Consider the following 6599-nt stretch of genomic DNA (forward strand, 5'->3'; position numbering starts at 1 on the left):
GAGGTTGGATATTTTTGTTATGATTGTCTGGTTGGGTATACCAACGGTAATTCCCATACCTGTCATTTTCAGTGTAAAAGATGTGACGGAGACACATTGCATACTGAAACTCCATTAAAAGAATGTGGTCTCTGTCATCGTTTCTTCGCAGGTGAGAGATGTTTCCAAAATCATTTGTTAAAACAAGGCGGGACTAAAACTGTTTGCGAATTGAAAAAATTTTGTAAGATTTGTAGAACCTTTTACCACCTTGATGGTAAAACAAAAATGAAAAAACATAAATGTAATTGGAAAGTTTGCAAATATTGTAATAATTATATGCCAGGAAATCACAAGTGTTATATGATGCCTTGGGAAGAAAAGAAAAAATCAGAGGACTGTAGATACATTCGTCTCTATTTCGATATTGAAGTGAGCCAAGACTCGTCTTTTGAAGGTAAAGAAAACTGGAAAGAACACAAGCCAAATCTGTTAATTTGTCAGCAAGTTTGTGATCACTGTGAGAAAGATAGTAATATTAAAAATGATTGTGAGGAATGTGGCGTGCGAGAGCACATCTTTGAAGGCTTTGACGAAAATTCAGATGTTGTACTTGATTTTTTAAATTATTTAACTGATTTAACGAGTGAGCGAAGGACACATATTACTTGTTTTGCACATAACTTAAAATCATATGATGGCTATTTTATCACCAAGACTTTGATTGAGAAGAAAAATATCACTCCTAAAGTTACCTTATCTGGTGCTAAAATATTAAACTTAACAACAGATGCCCTATCTTTTAAAGATTCTTTGATGTTTATACCAATGAGACTCAGCAGCATACCTAAATCTTTTGGCTTAACTGAGTTAAAGAAAGGATTCTTTCCCCATTACGGAAATTCTTCTGAGTATTGGGAATATTCAGGCCCCATGCCTCCAAAAGATCTCTACTGCACCACTTCATTTTCTGATGGTGATCTTGCTGAATTTAACAAATGGTATGATGATCAAGTAGCATCAGATTATGTATTTAATTTTAAAAATGAAATAATTTCTTACTGTCAATCAGATGTCAATATATTAAGAGAAGCCTTACAGTCTTTCAAGGATTTATTTATGGAAACTGCCGGGTTTGATCCTCTTTTCAATTGCATAACCTTATCTTCTGCATGTATGTGTAATTTTCGTAGAAATCATCTTGGCAGTACTCAAATAGGTATTGTCCCCCGTGGTGGCTATAGGGGGAGAGACAAGGCAAGTTTTGAGGCGTTAAAATGGCTATCATATGAAGAACATGTTTTAGGACATAAAATAACTCATGCAGAAAACTCACGGGAAGTTTATGTGTTGAACAATCCTGTGGATGGCTATGTCGAACTTCAAAAAGCAGATGGTTCTATTGAGAAGCGTATCTATCAATACCATGGTTGTTACTTTCATCTTTGTAAGAAGTGTATTCCAGATCAAAATGCTAGAACTAGAATTAGAGGTCGATCGAAGGAGGATCCCTATGAAACAACAAAGAAAATGACAGAAAAATATAGAGATGCAGGTTATGTTGTCATAGAGAAATGGGGTTGTGAATTTGCTGAAGATTTAAAAAGTAATAATGATGTAATTAATTTTTTTGAAAACAAACCTTTTACTCGAGTTGAGCCACTTAATCTTCGAGATGCTTTATATGGTGGCCGTACTTCAGCGTTGTTTTGTGAATATGTAGCTGATCTAAAGCAAAATGAGAAAATCAAGATGTTCGACGTAATTTCCGAGTACCCGGCGTGTCAACATCATAGATGTTATCCTGAAGGCCATCCAGATATATTTTGTGAAGGGGATCCTGCAATGCCAGACATTTCAGTCATGAACGGTGTCGTTAAAGCTACTGTACTTCCACCTCAAAATTTGTTTATACCTGTTTTACCTTATAGATGTTGTAAGAAACTTCTCTTTCCTCTGTGTAGAACTTGTGCTGAGACGATGAATCAAAATGTTTGTAACCATAGTGATAAGGAGAGAGAAATGCTCGGAACTTGGTGTGCACCAGAGTTAAAATTAGCTGTTGAAAAAGGATATACAATTATTCGTATTCATGAATGTTATCAGTACCCTAAAGTAAGAGAATACAACCCTAAAACAAAACAGGATGGTATGTTCTCATCTTACGTCAGGGAAAACATGGCAATGAAAATAGAGTCCACAGGTTGGCCGAGTCATGTTGTGACAGAAGAACAAAAAGATAAATTTATCAAAATGCATTTTGACAAGGATGGTATCGTGCTGGACAAGTCCAAGTTCAAAAAGAATCCAGGGAAACGCACACTTGCCAAGTTGATCCTCAACAGTTTCTGTAAGTATAAAAAATTAAAAATAATATAATTTAATACTTTGTTTTCATTAAAGATTGTGTTTTGGTTATGTTCACACTTGATTAATATTTTTCTTACTCTTTTCATTGCAGGGGGTAAACTTGGAGAGAAAACGCTGCGACCCCAGACAGCATTTGTCAAGAACTTTGCTGAACTGTCAACGTTTACAGAGAATTCCTCATTGACTATTTCTGGACTCCTGCCTTTGACTGAAAACATCATGCAGTTGACTTTCACTGAGCATGAAGATTTAGAAGACAGCAAACCAACAACAAGTTTGGTTCATGCTGCTTTCACAACAGCCCATGGTCGGATGGTCTTGTATGAGTATCTCGACATGCTTGAGGATCGAGCCCTATATCATGACACAGGTGTGTAAAAGAGAAAACATTTTGTTAATATTTTCTCAGTTGACAAGTCATTTTTTAAAAAGTATATTAATTTATTGTATTTACAATTTACTAACCTCAAATTGTTTACCTTCTTCTGTTACCATCCAGATTCCATTTGTTTTGTGTCAAGAGAAGGACTCGACGACCCTCCCCTGGGTGAGCATCTGGGGGATTTATCGGACCAATTGTCTGACGATCTGGGGAAAGGCTCCTTTGGGTTGCGTTTCTGCGCCGCCGGTGCTAAAAACTATTCCTTGATCTGCGCGGTGGGTGGTGACACCAAGCGGGAGTCAAGAATAACCAAAGTGAGAGGTTTGACGATTGACCAGAGCTGTAAAAAAATTGTAACATTTGAGAGGTTAAGTGCCATGGTGAGAGGCGAGTATGAAAAGACAACTATCCAAATTCCTACACAAATTGCAAGGGTATCGGGGTGGCGTATTGTCTCACGCCCCTCTAGCAAGGTATGGAGAGTTTGTCTGAACAAGAGACGTAGAATAGAGGGTAAGGGTATCACTGTACCTTACGGGTTTACTGGAGAAACACTGGATAGGGATGATTATGACACTATACTAGCTATGATGGACATGGACAAAATGATAATGGATCAATCATGACACATTCATTGTAAATAAATACTTTAAGAAAATAAACTGTGATATAAATGCTTTGTTTTGATTGTACTCATCCCACTGCCTTAGACGAAAAATAAAGAACGATTTTGTGAATACGAAAATGAAAAAATACAAACCTCTATCATGACACACCATTTTCTCATCCCGCCGGTGGGCGGTCTGCATTGTGCTGCCCCCTGGTGGGGCCCCGTGAAAGTAGACGAGACTTCTGCTGCGACGGCTCCAAGTAAACAAATAATACATCGCCGCAGACGACAGACATAACCTGAAATATACAATAAATACAATTAGTCCTCGTACAAAACAAACACTTGTGTTCGAGCAGTCCAACAGTGAAGATGGATATCCGATTCCAGCACCCCGCAAATACGCTGCTGGTGGGCGGGAGCGGGGCGGGGAAAACGACGCTGATGATAAAAATAGTCAAAGCTCGTGATGTTATGTTTAATGTAAAGTTTGTCGAAGTTGTTTGGCATTACATGGAGTGGCAATCTTGTTATAAGGAATTAGCAGACAGCGATAAAAAAGTGACGTTTGTGGAGGGCGCCCCGACTTTGGATCAATTTCCCGCAGATGAGGGTCCTAAATTATTGATTTGTGATGATTTTATGGATCAACTGAAAGACCCACAATTTTTAAAATTGGCTATCAAAGGTTCACATCATCGTAATTTGAGTTTTTGGCTGCTCTCGCAATGCATTTTCCCGAAAAACATGAGGGAAATCAGTCTACAATCCCATTATACAATTTTAATGAAAACCGCAAGGGACTTAGCACAGGTGCGAAGTTTTGTAATGCAGATAGACCCGATTCATTGGCGCTCTCTCATGGAAGCATGGATTGACAGTACGAGACAATCTGGATACAGTTATCTTCTTTTCGATTTTCATATCACACAAGAAGAACATTTGAGGTTACGTACCTCTATTCTCCCCAACGAGACGACCGTTGTGTACGTACCGAAAGGAAAGTATAAGAACGATCTTGTTCACAAATGACACCATTTCGCCGTCAGCTCTCAGACAGTGCGGATCGCACCGCGGCGCGATGCCTAAACGACAAAACAGTTGTCACAACGACATTTTAAAATTGTTGGGAAAAGTGAACCCCGGTACAAGGAAAGCGCTTTTACAAAACGCAGATAAAGCTCTGATTTACTCACTTTGCGAGTTGTGCGATAACACACTCGCGGGTAATATACATCTGACGCCGTCAGAAAAGCAAAAATTGGCAAAGTACAAAAACTTGTTGAGGAAGATCGCTCGCCGCGGGGAGTCCTGGAAGAAGAAAAAACAAATCATCGTGCAGCGCGGCGGCGCCGGCCCCTTCCTCCCACTGCTGCTCAGCGTTATTGGGCCCGCCATCGGCAAACTCATTTTTGGCAGTTGATTTTGCTGCAACATTGAAAAAAAAAAAAATGCAACACACTAAGAAACTCGTACTCATTCCACATGAGAGTCTGTCAAGGCTGCAGGATGCTCCTGTCGGCCGAACAAACGGCTCTGCGGCTTCGGATCTGGATATGGACATGTCAAAAATATTAGCGCAAAATGCAGAAGACAGCGAAAAATGGCGACTTTACGAAGAAACGCTGCAAAGGTATTTACACTTTGTGAAAGAGCAAAAGAAACCCCTTTCGATAGTTTCGACCACCATGACAGAAAAAGAAGAAGAAAATCCTGAAAATCAAGAAAACAACAACGAAGCTGTTAGAACACGGATAATGAGTATAGTACCGCCGAAAAGTAAGCAGCTGGCCAGTGCGTTTTGTGACTTTCTCGTGTCACCACGCGTGCAGCAGTCGATCAGGTGGGACGATACGGGAGAACTTCGCATAGACAACGTCAAGATCCCCCAGGCGAACATAATCGATTTAGTTTCGGATTGTGTACGTACGCGAAAGAAAGCACGCGCTATTGGACACACTTATTTCCTGACAGCGCTCAAAAAATTGAATGTTCCGCAAGAATTTATAGTTAATACGGAATATCAAGAGTTTATCCGGGGACAATCGGGTTCCGGTGGGCCCGTTGAAGATCATGTCACGAAAGACTCGGAGTCAAACCTTACCGCCTCCATCGCAGCCGTTGCCGCTGCCGCCGCTGCCGCCCGCCGCCGCCGCCCGCCGCCGCCACCCCGCCGTCTCGCTGCGTCGCGAGACCCCCGCGGCCGTCCCCGTCTCGCTGCGTCGCGAGACCCGCCGGCCCGCCCCCGCCCGCCCGGTAAAACGAGGTGCACGGTCACACCATGGTCGCGTTGGGCTCCTTGAAAAGGTATATCTGGACAGAAAGGACCCTGCTGTCTACAGCCCTCCAGAACGCCTCTGGCACGGGGTGAAGAAACGTGTTGCAAAACGCAATGTGATTGACTTTCTTAGCGGACAAGACTCCTACACTCTACATAAATATGCTAGGAAAAATTTTCCACGCAACGTCACTTATTCAGATGGCGTGGACTCGATCTGGCAATGTGATTTGATGAGTTATGAAGACATCGCCTCTCACAACGGAGGAGTACGTTTTGTTTTGATTGTTGTAGACGTTTTCAGTCGTTTCCTGTGGACAGTCCCGGTCCGTGACAAAAAAGGCGAGACTATCCTTAACGCTTTTAAAAAACTTTTCGAAACAACTGAACGTCGTTGTGCTACCCTGTTAAGCGACAAGGGTGGTGAATTTCGAAATAAACGCCTGCTTGCCTTTTTGAAACAAAACGGTATTGCCTATTTTCACACAAACAACCCGCAAACCAAGTGTGCTATTGCCGAGCGCCTGATTCGCAGCATCAGGCTTTGGCTGCAAAGAATTTTCACACAAACGCGCAGCTATAACTATGTCGATGGCGCGCTCGCCGACGTGACTCATGCATACAACAACAAGTATCACAGAACGATAAAAATGACCCCCACTCAGGCAAGCGACCCTTCACGCATGTTGGAAGTGTATGACATTCTTTATGGCAAAATGAACGAACGACACGTTAAACCAAAGCTTAAAAAGAATGACTACGTGCGAATCTCACGTGAAAAAGATAAATTTGAAAAGGAATCACACAACTGGAGCAAAGAGATTTTTCAAATTACACAAGTTATACCCCATCCTCAACCTGTTTATAAAATAGCTGATATTGATAAACACGAGGAGATAGAGGGACATTTTTACGAATGGGAGCTCAATAAAGTTCAAAAACCAACCTTATTTGAAATTGATCACATTGTGGACACGCAA

At 41.3% G+C, this 6599-nt stretch overlaps 1 long non-coding RNA gene across 1 annotated transcript; it reads right to left on the reverse strand.

Moving 5' to 3' along the window:
• Positions 1 to 427: 427 nt before the first annotated feature.
• On the reverse strand, positions 428 to 3636 carry LOC113214391 (uncharacterized). The gene is made up of 8 exons (XR_008012151.1): positions 3492 to 3636; positions 2815 to 3071; positions 2427 to 2703; positions 2146 to 2327; positions 1904 to 2038; positions 1622 to 1819; positions 1316 to 1490; positions 428 to 1217 (listed from the first exon to the last, which is right to left on the reverse strand). It is a non-coding gene; the product is annotated as an uncharacterized LOC113214391 (long non-coding RNA).
• Positions 3637 to 6599: the final 2963 nt, after the last annotated feature.

The sequence above is a fragment of the Frankliniella occidentalis genome, unplaced genomic scaffold, assembly GCF_000697945.3.
Source record: "Frankliniella occidentalis isolate FOCC.00 unplaced genomic scaffold, Focc_3.1 Scaffold547, whole genome shotgun sequence".
Classification (NCBI taxonomy): Eukaryota; Metazoa; Arthropoda; class Insecta; order Thysanoptera; family Thripidae; genus Frankliniella; species Frankliniella occidentalis.